The sequence below is a fragment of the Lutra lutra genome, chromosome 6 (genome assembly GCF_902655055.1).
Source record: "Lutra lutra chromosome 6, mLutLut1.2, whole genome shotgun sequence".
NCBI lineage: Eukaryota > Metazoa > Chordata > Mammalia > Carnivora > Mustelidae > Lutra > Lutra lutra.
Genome location: NC_062283.1, coordinates 24536282 through 24552066, shown reverse-complemented (window position 1 = coordinate 24552066; position 15785 = coordinate 24536282). Strand labels below are relative to the sequence as shown.

At 43.6% G+C, this 15785-nt stretch overlaps 1 protein-coding gene across 1 annotated transcript in view; it reads right to left on the bottom strand.

The window, feature by feature from the left end:
• SERPINB6 (serpin family B member 6) overlaps positions 1-13163 on the bottom strand; it is a 37436-nt gene extending 24273 nt beyond the window's left edge. The window contains exon 1 of the mRNA XM_047734973.1: positions 13093-13163. The gene's annotated coding sequence lies outside the window, so the exon portion shown is untranslated. The remainder of the gene's footprint in view (positions 1-13092) is intronic.
• Positions 13164-15785: the final 2622 nt, after the last annotated feature.

Here is a 15785-nt window from a genome sequence, read left to right as displayed (position 1 = left end):
TGCTGTGCTTCTCAAACTTAAATGCATGTGTGAACGATCTGGAGTATTGTTAAAATGTGGATTCTGATTCAGCAGGTCGTGAGATACAGCATTTCTAACAAGCTCCCAGGTAGCTGAGGCCTGTGTCCCGTAGACCACATTTTCAGTGGCAGGAGATTAGTGTAAATACTGTTTTGTATTAGTAGAGAAATATCCATTAACCCAGATTCCTAGATTCCTAGAAATGGGATTGCTAGGTCAAAGGACAAGTACACATATTTTTGTTATTGTCCAATTCTTCTCACTGGGATTGTATCCTTTTTGTCCTCTCACCAGCTATATCTGAACACTAATTCATCTTTGGATACTTGGATATCTTTGGATTTTTACCAATCTGATAGGGGAGAAACAGTATCCCATGTCATTTTAATTACCATTTCCTTTATTATGAATGAGGTTGAAATTCCCTTCGTATGTTTAAAAGCATTGCCTCAGGACACCTGGGTGGTTCAGTTGGTTAAAACATCCCACTCTTGATAATGGCTCAGGTCATGATCTCAGGGTCATGAGATGGAGCTCTGTGTGGAGCTTAAGAAACTCTCCCTCAGGGGTGCCATGGTGGCTCAGTGGGTTAAAGCCTCTGCCTTCCACTCAGGTCATGATCCCAGAGTCCTGGGATGGAGCCCCACATCATTGGGCTCTCTGCTCAGCAGGGAGCCTGCTTCCTCCTCTCTCTGCCTGCTTCTCTGCCTACTTGTGATCTCTCTCTGTTAAATAAATAAATAAAATCTTAAAAAAATATATTCTCTCCCTTGCCCCCTACCCCCACTCTTATGTATATGCATGCTCTTGCTCTCTCTCTTTAAAAAACAAACAAAAAAAAAGCATTGCCTCTTTTCTGTGTCCCCTTGTGAACTGCTTATGACTTTTGTTCATTTTTTTTTAATTGTTTGGTCTTTCTCTTCTTGATTCTTAGGAGCACTTTATATAGTAGCATTAGACCTCTCTGATATAAAGTTGCAAATATTTTATCCCAGCTTCTTGTCTGTTTCCTAACTTTGTTTCTGGTGGTTTCAGCATACTTGTTTGTTTTTCAGGTAGTCAAATTTAATGATTTTTTTTCCTTTACTGCTTCTAGATTTTTGCGTCATAGTTAGAAAGTCTTTCTCTAGATTATACAGTTCACCAATATTTTCTTCCAGTATTTGTATGGTTTCATTCCAGCCCCAAGTAATGGCTGGAGGAAGAGAGAGCAGTGAAGGTAGAAGGCAAGAGTATTCCAGTGCATGTGCTGAAGGCCACCCACACAGTTGTTGCTCAGTAGTACTTGATGATTCATTGGTGTCTAATGTTTAGAAAATTCACTTCAAATACAGCAGTGTTGTCAACAAAAAAGATCTGATTCCAGAGAATGTCTTTTCTCTCCAATCCCATTTTAACTGGTGTCTGTTGTTAACCCTGACTGAAAACATGGCTCACTCTTGGCAGTAGCGTGGCATTTTATTTCCCGAAACTTCCCGGGATGGGGGATTGGTTCAATTTCAGTTTCAAAAGACTTTGGTATGCCATGTAAAATAAAAGTAAACAGAACCCTTTAGGTGTTTATAAAGCAGTCTGAACTTACAACCAGTAAACTGGAAATAAAGATTAACCAAGAATCTTGATTATGATACTACACTCATTTTACTTATGAATTTGGGATTTTTACAGGTAAATATTTTGCTGTGTTTTATTTTTGAAAACAATCCCCCTTTTAAATGTTGGAAAACCCATTCAAAAGTCATGTGGCAACCTGTATTCAGCTCATTTAACAGAAGTTGGTTTTGACATGAGTGTACAGCACATTTTTTAAAACAATCCCCTTTTTAAATGTTGGAAAACCCATTCAAAAGTCATGTGGCAACCTGTATTCAGCTCATTTAACACAAGTTAGTTTTGACATGAGTGTATAGCACAGTAACTCACCCGTGAGCAATCAAAGAACAGTAACTGAAACATCACCCTGAATAAGTGCATTCTATTCTGCTGACATTTCAACCCTAACACAAAAGGAGAAGAAAGGAGGGGCACCTGGGTGGCTCAGATGGTTAAGCGTCTGCCTTCAGCTCAGGACATGATCCCAGGGTCCTGGGATCAAGCCTTGAGCCCCACATCAAGACCCCTGCTCAGCAGGAGTCTGCTTCTCCCTCTTGCCCTGCTTGTGTGCTTCTCTCTCTAAGAAATAAAATCGTTAAAAAAAAAAAAAAAGGAGAAAAAAGGAAACTCCTCTCATACTTGGAACCCGTGACCATGACATTTATGTTATGTAATATTATTCTCTCTATATATTTTCAGTGCTATGTGGACTAACTAGAACTAAATTCCATAAAACTGGTAGAGCATTTCTACCTTGACCTCAGTGGTAGTGATGGGTTTGTACTGATTTAGCCATGCCTTTTAAAAATCAGATTACAATAAAGGAGCCAAGCAAAACTAAGCATCTAAATAGTCACCTGGGGCCTTAAATAAGTTAAAAAAAAAAATCACCCTAATAGATTGAACCATCCCTGATTACGTCAATTGCTTAGCAAACCCAATTTAATTAAATAGATATTTACCACACATCTGCAGTGCAAAACTCAAGAGACTGGTCCAGAACTGGAACCTCTGCCTTCCCAGAAAGCATATAAGTTCCCAGGCAACCATCTAACCTCTATTTGGTTTTCCTTACAGATAGTAAACATTGCAAGGTTTCCTAGGAACATAAAAGTTATTCAAATGACATGGCAATGGCCCGTTAGTAACATCACAATACTTAATAGTTCCTCCTATCTAATGTTCTTTCAAAGAAAGTGTAGCAGCCTCTCCCAGAGATTCATTTGAGAGACCTGTTCAGGTCATAGTTCACTTCTGAAAGACAGACCAGGTTGGCAGCAGAGAACAGAGGTCATGAACAAGGAGAGTGTTGCTGGAAGGTCGACCCCTGCTAAGGACAAAATGTAATCTTGTCTTCTGCCAGTGAAAATCATCAAAGAGGCCAATAAAATAACACCCTGAAATCAAAACTATAATGAGATATTACCTCACCCCTGTCAGAGTGGCTAAAATCAACAACACAAGAAACAACATGTGTTGGAGAGGATGTGGAGAAAAAGGAACTGTCTTACACTGTTGGTGGGAATGCAAACTGGTGCAGCCACTGTGGAAAACAGTGTGGAGGTTCCTCAAAAAGTTAAGAATAAAACTACCCTACAATTCAGCAATCGCACCACCATGGAAGCAGCCCAAGTGTCCCCTCTATTGATGAATGGATTAAAACGATGTCATATATACACAATGGAATATTACTCAGCCATAAAAAGAATGAAATCTTGCCATTTGCCATGGCATGGATGGAGCTAGAGAGTGTTATACTGAGCAAAATAAGCCAGAGAAAGATAAATACCATATGATTTCACTCTTTTGTGGAATGTAAGAAAAAAAAAAACAAAAACAAAGGAAAAAGAGAGAGACACAAGAATCTAGAGAACAAACTGATGGTCACCAGAGGGGAGTTGGGTGGAGGATGGGTAACACAGGTGATGGGGATTAAAGAATGCACCTGTTGTGACGGGCACCAGGTGTTGTATGGAAGTGTTGAATCACTATATTGTACACCTGAAACTAATATAGCACTGTGTGCTAACTAACTGGAATGAAAATATAAACTTAAAATAAGATGTTGCTCAAAGTGGCAAAATGTGAGCAGCAGAGATCCAATGAGTCAGCTGGCGTGGGCGAACAAAGGCGGCACACTCCCTTCCTCTGGGAGGTGGTGACCCCCTTACCCAGGAGAAAAACATTTGGAAAACTGAGGTAAAGTCTCAATTTTTTCTACTCCAGAGAAACTTCTGGAGTAATATCTAAGGAGCTGAGAGGCAGATGCCAGGCTTCTCTGCGTTTTCCCTTTAAGGAAAGTTTGGGGAATATCCAGGACTGAATCCCCCAACCCAGCTTGTGAGTGCTAGAGTGCTGATCTAACTTCTTTCCTTGATACGTTAGCAGAGGTTTGAGCTCCAACACTGAGAAGATTCTTCATCCCCCTCACTTTCCTTCCCTAAAATGTGATCATAGTCCTGCAACTGAGGTAAACCCATGGTCCTTCAAAATAGATCTGACATTGACTTTCTTTGTTCTTACTTGAATTCTTGGGAAAACCAGCAGAGATTTGCCTCTTCCACTTCCACAATTAACAGAACTCATTTATGAGGGTAAAGGGCTGAGAGATGCAAACAGGAAGTTCTCTCCTGTGCTACTCGACAGTTTTCCATCACACCATGTTACAACTGAGGAAAAAGTGACTTTTTCTTTTTAACCACGTACTACTTTTCACATTCAGATGCCTGAATTTTGTAAATCCTCCCCCAGCAGATTCATACCCTCGAAGTCCCACTAGATAGAAGAGCTAGAAAACCCCAAACTTCATGTATTAAACATTCCTTATACTGAGCATCCTATTGGACACTGAAGCTGCGGGAGGTGACTGATTACAGGAGGTTACAGTCCTCCTGGAACCGACTTCCAGGAGTTATCGAAAAGAGGAAGAGCTGGAGACCAGTTCAGCAGAGGCAGGCAAGCAAGCAACATTTCTAAACAATCAGATATAACCGAAATAAAATGTGTTTGGGGGCGTCTGGGTGGCTCAGTGGGTTAAAGCCTCTGCCTTCGGCTTGGGTCATGATCCCAGGGTCCTGGGATCAAGCCCCACATCAGGCTCTCTGCTCAGTGGGGAGCCTGCTTCCCTTCCTCTCTCTCTCCTGCCTCTCTGCCTACTTGTGATCTCTGTCAAATAAATAAATAAAATCTTTAAAAAAAAAAAAAAAGCCTCTGCCTTCGGCTCAGGTTATGGTCTCAGGGTCCTGGGATCAGGTCCCGCATAGGGCTCTCTGCTCAGCAGGGAGCCTGCTTCCCCCTCTTTCTCTGCCCGCCTCTCTGACTACTTGTGATCTCTCTCTCTCTCTCTCTCTCTCTGCCAAATAAATAAATAAAATATTTTTAAAAATGTGTTTAGAGGACCTAAGGGTCTTTCTCAGGTCTATGTGTAAATCAGGAACTATCTTACATTTTACAACCATAACAATTGTGCCTTGTGGTGCCCAAGTATTTGGAGCCCTGAATGCAAGCAGGTGCCCCTTTCCCTTCTCAGCTAACAAGCTTCGGAGTGGTTCTTCCATTCTTCCGAGCAGTTTGAAAGACTGCTTCCTGGACTGGAGTCCCCAGGAAGACAATGAAGAAAGCATTTGCTAACCTGCTTTGAGGTTGGTTTCCTTTCAACAGACAGTATCAGATCTCAAAGAAGTTGAGAGATAACACTGAATAAAATATGGTCCTTCCCTTTCTCAGCAGTTCAGACGGATACAAAAGGGAGATTGTGTTTGCAGTATTCTGTAGTGGGGGGGATCTGTTCCAAGACTCTCCGTGGATGCCTGAAACCACCTAGTACCAAACCCTATGTATACTGTATCTTTTCCTATACTTAAACATACCCATGATAAGGTGTAATTTATAAATAAGTCACAGAAAGATATTAACAACTAAGAATAAAATAGAGGCAATATATGTAATAAAAATTATGTGAATGTGATGTCTCTCTCACAGTGAGGGTAAGTAGAGTTAAATGGGCAAGGTAGGGTTGGCCTAGAAAGGGTCCTTATGCCATTCTAAGGAGCGTGGGATTTATTGGTCAGGCAACAGGGAACCATTATAGGATTTTGACTAGAGGAATAACATGATTCATTCATTCTTTCATTCCTTTCCCTACCCTCCCTTCCTCTCTCCATCCCTCCCTCCTTCCCTTTCTTCCTGACTCTAGCATCAGCCTTTAGGATGGTTTGGAAGCAGCAAACAGTGGCGGCAGGAGTCCACTGGGAGTTGACTCTATGGATCCCAAGCACAGGCCATGTGGGCCTAAGCCTACATAGTTGGCAACGGTGATGCTGGTGAGGCAGGGAGCTAGTCGGGAAGCAGAAATCATAGGACAGAATGCCCAAGTGGATTTGGGGAGGAGGGACAAGGAAAAGAATGGAGTTCCAGATGACTTCAGTATTCTAATTCAGGTAATTGGATACAAGACGATATAATTAACTGAAAGAATACGAGGGGAGGAGGATAGGTTCAGAGGTCGAAGAATTAGTTTGAATCAAAAGGGCTTTATAGTGCTTGTGACACATTTAGGTGATGATATCCAAGACACAGGGAGAAATAAGGACAAAGCTATGGGATCCAGTGACTAGAAGCCAGAAGAGGGATGCATTGGCCCCGCCAAGCTTGTTGATCAGGAAGGCGTCTGTCTGGTGACAGAGGCCAAGACAATAACAACCATTTTAAAAGATTGCTGGGGGGAGGGAGGAGAGAGCACCCAGCAGAGAAGACTGAGCAGAGCAGAAGAGACTGGACACTGGAGAGCGAGGTCAATGGCATCAGTAGCTCATGCTGGAGAAAGTGGAGAGGTAAGAAGAAAGAGGGCACTTGTCATTCCCAGGTCAATAGTTCCCTTAGTGACAGGCAGGACAACCACTAAAGTGATGGCAATTCAAGATAAAAAGAGACAGAACGGAGACAGCTTTCTTAGAATACTCTTTGAGGAAACATCGAGGTGATAACTAAGAGGGCTGGGTAGAGCTGGGGTCAGCTGGAAGGGGGGCTGTTTTAAGAACTGAACAGAGGTGAACATGCCATTTGCCTTCTCAGTAGTCACGGTCAGGAAGAGCCGGGAAAAATACTAGGCAATTGTCTGATTTAAAGGAAAACCTATAATGAAAAAAATGATTGTTCAGTCAAGAATACCATGGGGAGGGGCGCCTGGGTAGCTCAGTGGGTTATGCCTCTGCCTTCAGCTCAGGTCATGATCTCAGGATCCTGGGATGGAGCATCGAGCATCGGGCTCTCTGCTCAGCAGGGAGCCTGCTTCCCCTAACCCCCTCTGCCTGCCTCTCTGCCTACTTGTGATCTCTGTCAGTCAAATAAATAAATAAAATCTTAAAAAAAAAAAAAAGAAGAAGAATACCATGGTGAAACAAAGCAATGCTGATTTCTGTCCAGACAATTATTCTTTGTTACTTCAGGCCATTTTTAATCCAAGGGCTCAGAAGAAATTTGTACTTTCCAGCCCAACATGTTAACCCAGTACAGGCGTCCTTAACCTAACCTAAACTAAGACAGGTGTCCCTAGGAAGACGGCCCATAGGAAGGGGCTTGGAGCGGGTTCATCTATTGTGTGAATGGTTCCATCTGAAGTCCAGAAGGAGTTTTTCAGAATCTACATTTCAGTTATCTTTCTTCATTCATTTTATTATTCTCTTATTTCTTTTGAAATCATGCTCTCTTATTTAAAATCTGAGTTAAATCGAGAGAATCTTATTACTCTGAAGATTTTGTTAATATTCATGATCATATGATTTTAAGAAATAGCTAAATAACTGAATAGAGGTTCCTCTCTCTCCCTCTCTGTCTTACTTTTTCCCCCTTCTTTCTTTGTTCCTCAGGAGAGAAGCTTGTCTTCTTATACCGTCTGGAATTGCTTGGGTGATCCATTTCAGAATGTAAATGAAAAGAAAGGTGAGTAGGAACACTTTGTCCTGGAATAAGGTGCCCCTGGGTCTGGGCCACCTTGCCCCGAAGGTCCAGGTCATTGCTGAAGGGAGCCTGATGGATTTGCACGAGAAGCCTAAGGAAGCCTGTTTCCTCAAATACCAGGCTAGAGAGACTTAGTGTGGTTAGCCAGAGAAGTCCCTGTCAGGGCCTGTGCTAATGAAGCTCCTAAATTTTTTTTTTAAAGTAAGCAAACAAAGACAGAAGAGAGCAGAGCTCAACAGTTATGAGTGTAATTCTAGCCAGCCTGTGGCTTGTGCCAAAAGGTGTGAAAATCCCCTCTAGACCTGTCATCTGTCACAGGGCATGCCCGGGGAGACAGGCCCAAACCAGATCTTACATTACTGAGCAGTGACCTTGGAAACTCAGAAGAGTGTCTTCTTAGCCACGCTTAGTGCTCAAGGGGTGAGAGACTCATGAGAATGGACCAGATTTTGCACAAATGGCAGTGATTAAATTCTAGAATCTAGGTGAGGTTGGGTGGGGTGAGGTCCAGAGCCGATGACCAAGAAAGAATTCCTGAGACATCTTTGGTGCAAAATGGTGGCTTATTAAAGCACAGGGACAGGACCCGTGGGCAGAAAGAGCTGCTGCCCCAGGGATGTGAGGAATGGTCTATTATATACTTGCAAGTTGGGAGGGGGTTAGGGATGGCATAAGTCTCCAAGGAATTTTGGAAGCAAGGTTTCTAGGACCTTTAGGGGCTAGCTATTGTTTGGGAGAAAGATTATTTATTACCAGTAATAAAAACCTTTTCTTGAGACCCTTTAGATGTATATCAGTGGGTCACATGCTTGAGAATGATTGTCGACACTATCTTGGAGGTTTAGAGATAAAGTTTCCTAAAGGAATTGTTAAAGTAGACTTACAGGATCCTGGTTGGGGGTAGGGGGTTGGTCAGGCTAGGATTGCCCTTTGCCCTTAGCAAAGCCTTAAGGTGGAGGTCACTCTGCCTGTTTTAAGGGCTTGTCAGTAGGTAAGGAAATTTAATGATTTTCTTCTGCCTCTATTTCCCACATCAGCAGGAGATTTCATTTCCAAAACACAAGTTTGGGTATCATAGAACGAAAGCAAAGAGGGACACAAGATATGCGTTTTCATTACTCCTACTTGGTGAAAGGTGGTGAGAACATTTTCATTCTTTTTAAACAAAGACAAGCAGTCCTGTCACTTTCTAGGTGCCCATCAGCCTCGAGCTGGAGAACCTCAGTCCCTCACGAGGAAGAGGACTATCTGCTGAGCCCCAGGGACAAAACATCAAGGGCTGAGGGAGGAGCTCTGTTACCTCAGCACTACTGTGTGATGTACATACTTTCTCCCAAGGCCATTGCAAATTCCAAAGGCAGTATAAGATCCTGACTGTGAAGAGTTCTTATCCCATGACTTATCTAAGCAACATGATGAGCAAAGACTTTTAAACCACTTGCAATGGTATTCTCTGATGACTTAATGTTTGCTCATCAGCCTTAATAACTTTATTATATGAACTATTTGGCCTTCACAAAATGGTAAGTGATGTCCTAACTGGTGCAATGACTATTTCATTCACTCCATAAACTTTTACTGAGCACCTACTATAGACCAGGAGCTACACTAAGGTAATATGATGATATGATGGCAATATGATGATAGATGCAAGGTCCCTGACCTCAAGATATCAAACAGATACTGCGAGAAAATAGAAAACATATATAATGGTCTGCCCCCTGCTCCTGACAGGGAACCTCCTGAAACCTTTGTAATTTCCTAAGTGATAAGAACACAAGGAACATCTTTTGTTCTCATTGTTGGTCATTGACTCCAGTTATTGACATATGGCTTCTGAAACTCTTGTAATTTTCTGGGTAATAGTGGTGTCTTTTTCTAACAGGGCAACTCTAGGTGGGGTCCTGGATGGCTCCTGGATGAGAGCTGGTCACCGGAAGGACCATGATTAGAAACTTGGAATTTTTAGCTCCACCCCCCCATCCTCTTGAGAAGGGAGAAGGGCTAAAAGTGGAGTTAATGACAGATCATGCCTACAAAATGAAGCCCCCACAAACATCCCAGCAAGATGGGGTTTGGGGAGCTACTACATTGGTGAACATACCCACACTGGGAGGGTGGTGCTCCCCACCCCCACTCCAGAAGGACAGAAGCTCTTGCGCTCAGGACCCTCCCAGACCTTGCCCTATGTATCTTTTATTTTAAGATTTTATTTATTTGAGAGAGAGATAGAGAGAAGGATCATGAGTAGAGGGGGAAGGGGAGAGGGAGAAACAGACTCTCTGCTGAGCAGGGATCCTGATCCGGGGCTTATGCTGGGACTCATTCCCAGGACCCTGAGATCATGACCTGAGCTGAAGGCAGACACTTAACCAACTGAACCGCCCAAAGCACCCCCATATCTGTTCATCTGTATCCTTTATCTTTCTTTTAATAAACTGGTAAATGTGTTTCCTTGAGTTCTGTGAGTCATTCTAACAAATTAATCAAACCAGGGCAGGCTTGGAGGGGGTGGGGGGGTGGCATCATGGGAACCTCCATCCTAAGCCAAACGGACAGGAACTGTGGGTAACCTGGGAATCTATTACCTGCAACTGGCATCTGAAGTTGAGGGGGGTGAGAGGCAGTCTTGTGGGACAGAGCCCCTAACCTGTGAGGCCTGACATGATCTCCAGGTAGAATGTGCCAGAACTGAGTTAAATTATAAGACTTCAGCTGGTGTGGGGCACCTGGGTGGCTCAGTTGTTAAGCGTCTGCCTTCGGCTCAGGTCATGATCCCAGGGTCCTAGGATCGAGCCCCACATCAGGCTCCCTACTCGGCAGGAAGCCTGCTTTCTCCCTCTCCCACTCCCCTTGCTTGTGTTCCCTCTCTCACTATGTCTCTCTCTGTCCAATAAATAAATAAAATCTTTAAAAAAAAAAAAGACTTCAGCTGGTGCTGTGGAGAACTGCTGGTGTAGGAAATCCCCCCCCCCCATACATTTGGTGACCAGAAGGATCAGAAGTGAAGAGTTTTTTATGAGTAGTAAAGGAGATGCACAGGAGAAACACAGGATGGGGGAAGGACTGGGGTTTTTCAAGAGGAAGACTGGACTGAGGTTTTTCCTAATACAGATATGCAAACAAGTGAAGCAGGATGTGGTATGTGCTATAACGGCCTTAAATATAAGGGGCAAGTTTATGGACATTGGGGAGGGTATGTGCTATGGTGAGTGCTGTGAAGTGTGTAAACCTGGCGATTCACAGACCTGTACCCCTGGGGATAAAAATATATTATATGTTTATAAAAAATAAAATTAAAAAAAAATATATAAGGGGCAAGAAAAAGCAGGAGCAGCAACAAGGAGTCTGGCTGGAGGAATCAAGAAAGGTGTCACTCACTCCATAACACTTGAACGGAGATCTGCAGAATCGGGCTGAGTTAAGTAGGGACAGTATTCCAAACTGGGAGACAGGGAAACTTGCAAAAATATGCATGTTGGTGGAAGCAATTAACTACTCCAGTATCACCAAATATGAGGCAGTTTTGAGTAGACAGGGCTTTATATGTCACGCCAATAAATTTTGATTTTATTTCATAGGCTGTGGAGAGTCTCCAAAAAATTCTGAACTGTGGGACACATAAGCAGAGTTATGTCCTGGGAAGACTGTTCTGCAGGAATGTGGAGAAGTGGGATGGGAACAAGACTGATGTGTCAGAGCTGCAGTCCTTGAAATGAAAGACCCCAATCGGTGGGGGTGGGTGGGATGGAAGTATTAAAAAAGAAAATTCAACCAAGTAAACTTGAAGATCTAATTGGCTTTAGTAAATGATTTCTCACTCAGGCAGTCTCCCATCTAGCAAGCAGAGGTTCTAAGGAGTTGGACAAAATGGAAAGTTTTTATAGGAAGGAGGGTGGGGCAAGAAAGTTAGAAGCAAAAGGAAAAGATTGTTCCCGGCAGGTTCTTGTTTCCTGAGTGGGGACAGCAGGGGGTTATTTCAGATTATGTCATCTTCCTTCAGGGGAATGGAGAGGGCCAAGTGATAGACTCACTGACCCCCATCAGAAAATTCCCGACTGACCAATTAAGACTATGTTGCTGGAGGAGGTTGGAATTGCGATTAGATTCGGTATTAAGCTCTGGTTTGGTGACTCAGCCTGGACTAACTGACACTATTTGGGGCCTGTGGTTTTCTTTTTAACAGAAAGAAAAGCAGTTCAGAAAGAAGGTAGGATGGGACCTGGGGGTTGTCAGATAGATAGCTAAGGAAGGAGGACTCTAGCTGACTTTCAGATCACTGATGTGGGCCAGCAGGTGAATGACAATGACCATGCATGAGATTGGAAGATTGGAAACAGAAAGACAAATGGCTTTGGAGAAGGGAATGAATTTTGGTTTTGTGAGGGCAAGGATGAGGTTCCATGGAAGGCTCAGGTGAGATGTCTAGGCACCAGCCGTCAATGTGGGGGTCATCAGCAAATGGATAAGGTGAAGTTACCGGCTGGAGAGGTGGGCCAGGGAGAGAATCATCCAACCCTCAGGAATGCCAAATACATAAGGATGAACTGAGGAAACGAGCCAGGAAAAGACAAGGAGAAGCCAGGGAGGCATGAAGAATCTGGAAAGAGAATTGTTAACAAACAGAAGAGAGTTTTAAAGAAGTGCAGTTGAGTGGCAGTGTCATCGTCAAAATTGAGTACGTGTAGGATCTGACGGAGACCCTAATGGCTGCAGAGGTATGGACAGACTGGACTGATGATTCCAGCAGGATAGGTGGGGAGGAAGCTGAGCTGGGTGCTGATATCCTCAGCTGTGGGGAAATGGGGCCAGAAAGGAGGGTAGAGGCTGGTGATACCCAGCGACTTGGGAGGGGCCACTCTGGTTCTACCCCAGCCTGAGCGGGAGGAATCAGAACCTTCCGCGTCGCAAGAAATGCAAGGAAGGCGAGGCTGGAGAGGTTCGGGGACGCGTCAGTTCCGGGTAACCAAGAAAGGAAGCGGGTGAGTCAGAAGGCAGAGCTCAGGGATGAGTCACCTTTGAGCCGCGCTCAAGTCACGATGCTCCCGGAAACAGAGGAGAGGCAGGCCAGGGAGGGCTCGCGTCCCTCCTGGGAGCCAGCAGGACTGGGCGATTACGGAAAGCTGCAGGCACCGCCCGGGGCCCATGGAGCCAGCCCGGGGTAAGGAGTGACGCGACTCCAGGCGCCCCGCACTGCACCTCTCCCGCCCGAGAACCGAGCGAGGGGGTGTGCCGCCGGGGACCAGCAAGAGGCAGGCCTGCCGCCCACTCCTGAGACCTACCTACCTCCCCGCCAAGCCTCTGGCACCCGCTGCGCCCTTGACGCCCTGCCCTCCGGCCCCGGCCCGCTTCCTAGAGGCCGCACCCCGCGATCTCCGCCGCGCTGCGATCTGCCAGCCAAGCCGCCGCGCCCCAGTTCGCCGTGTCTGGGAGGAGCCGGCGACACCGTGGCGGGACCGGGGGACGCGTCCCGGCGCCGGGGCAGCAGGGCGTGAAAGGGGATCGCTTGGGGTGACTCACCTGGGGCCCAGGCTTGGTAGAGGAGTGTCAAGTGACACTTGATAACACCCTGCGGAGGCCCGTTAGTTCTACCACAGCGCCCTCTACTTCCTTCACAGCACTAGCCACTGTCTGTAAGGAGTTGTACTGTCTCATTCTTAGTTTCCATCCGAAGGTGATTTCCAGGAAAGGCGGCCAGATCTCCTGAGTTCCCCCACTGGCTACAACAGCGCCAGACTCCGGAGGCGCATTGGCCAGGGGAGGAGGGGAGGCTGGAAGACCCGGGGTTAGAGGAAGAGACTGGCGTTCAGAGTGAGCAGAGGTGGGCGCAGCACCTGCTTGGACCGGGGTCAGCGTGAGGTGCTATCATTGACTGTGCCCCCGGTCCAGCTAAGGGGGACGCTCATCACATTACACTGGACCTCCGGTCCACCTTGATGCCACTCGGACCTCTGCCAGAATCCCCTGGCTTTGCCAAGGTCACGTCCTGTGTAATTGTATAAAATGTCTGGACAGGAGCGTCTCCATCTTGAAGCTCGATTTCCTTTCTGACTAATCATCTGGGACTGTGCCAGAAGCGGGCATTGTTTTACAAGCAGTTGTTCATAAAATCCAACAGGATTACTGGCATTCGGACCATAAAACTGTTAATAGGAACTTTATGAAGACATAAAAGTTAACTAACTCATACCAGGTAAAGCTCCTTTGATAGCACCAATAAAAGAGTCGATTAGATGTTTATCAAAATTAGCACTGAATTAAGATTTTTTTGTCTTCTTTTCCTCTAAATCATATAATGGTGCCTTCTTTCTTTCTCATAAAAACCCCTTGCCTTCCCACAGGAACAGGACACTTTTCTGGTTACTCCAGAATGCTCCCCAAATTGCATAAGACCCCAAATAAGGGTCTTTGTTCTGTTTTAGTTTAACTCCTTTTCTCAGTAGACAGCCCATAGGCCATCAGAGCCTCACCAAGTCCCACAGCCACTGGGACAGAGTCTGCTCATAGAAGTCCTGAGGCCCAGCTTTCTGTTGTCGCTCTAATTTTTAGTTTGATATTTGAGATATTATCAACACTTAGATCATTTTTGCAGCACTTTCCAAAACAATCACAAGGTATAAATAATTTAACTTCAATCCCAACATAGAATTTATTTATGGGGAAAAAAAACAGTAAGTTTGGTTTTCTTGAAATGACAAGTTTGTATCATGGTGGATAAATCTACAGATCCAAGCAGCTCAAAGAACTCCAAGTTGGGATGCAAAGAGATCTACGTTGAAATATATTATTATCAAACTGGTTATAAGACAAAGAGAAAATCTTAAAGACAGCAAAAGAGATCCAACTCTTCACGTACAAAGGAGACTTGGTAAGATTAATAATGAGTTTCTCCTTAGAGATGATGGAGGCCCAATGACAGTGGGATGACATATTTAAAGTGCTGGAAGAAAAACTGTCGATCAAGAATTCTATACTCAGCACAATAGTTCTTCAAAACTGAGGGAGAAATTAAGACACTCCCAGATAAACAGAATCTGAGGGGTATTTGTTGCCACTAGACCTGCCATACTAGCAATGTTAAAGGGAGTCCAATTTGAAACAAAATGACATCAGGCAGTAACTCAAAGCTGTATGAACAGAAATCTCCAGTAATAGTCAATACATGGGAAATATAGAAGCCAGCATTGTTGTATTGTTGTTTTGTGATTACACTTTTTTATTTCTAAGTACTCAAAAAACAAATGTATAAAACAGAAATCTATGTTATTAGGCAAAAAATGTAGAGAGATGCGATTTGTGATGATAATATAAGGAAAAGAACAGAACGTATAGAACTGTGTAGAGAATAGTTTAACTACTGAAATTAAGTTGGTATCAATTCAAATTAGGCTGTTATAAATTAGGATATTAAATGTAATCCCCATGTTAACAACAAAGTATCTAAAGAATATACACAAAAGGAAATGAGATGGGAATCAAAATGATTCATTAAAAAAACAACTAAATGCAGAAGAGAATACTGGAGGAAATGAGAGACAAAAGCCTACGGAAAGCAAACAGCTAAATGGCAGAAGTAAGTCTTTCCACATCAGTAATTACTTTGAATGTTAATAGATTAAAGTCTCTAATAAAAGGCAGAGATTGGCAGATTAGATTAGTAAAATGTGATCCAATTGTATTCTATCTACAAGAAACTCAATCTAATACAAATATGCAAATAGATTGAAAGTGAAAGAATGTAGAAAGATATTCCATGGAAAATGTAATCCACAGAGAATTGTGGTGGCTATACTAACATGAGACAAATAGACTTTAAATCAAGAACGGTACCAAGACAAAGAAAGCATTATATATTGGTAAAAGTTTCAAGACAGCAAGAAGATACAACAATTTAAAACATTTACACACCTAAGAAAAGACCCTCAAAGTGTTAGAGGTCAAAAATGACATAATTTAAAGGAGAAATAGATTATTGTATATTAGTAGTTAAAATACTTTAATACTCCACTTTAAAAAAACAAATGGAACACCTACACAGAAGATGAATAAAGGAATAGGGAACATGAAAAAAAACAAACAAACAAACTATAAACCAACTAGACCTAAGAGACGTGCTACACTGAACAACAGCAAAATACATATTCTCCAGGATAGGCTGTATTTTAGGGCACAAAGCAAGTCTTAACAAATTTTAAAAGATTGAAGCCATATAC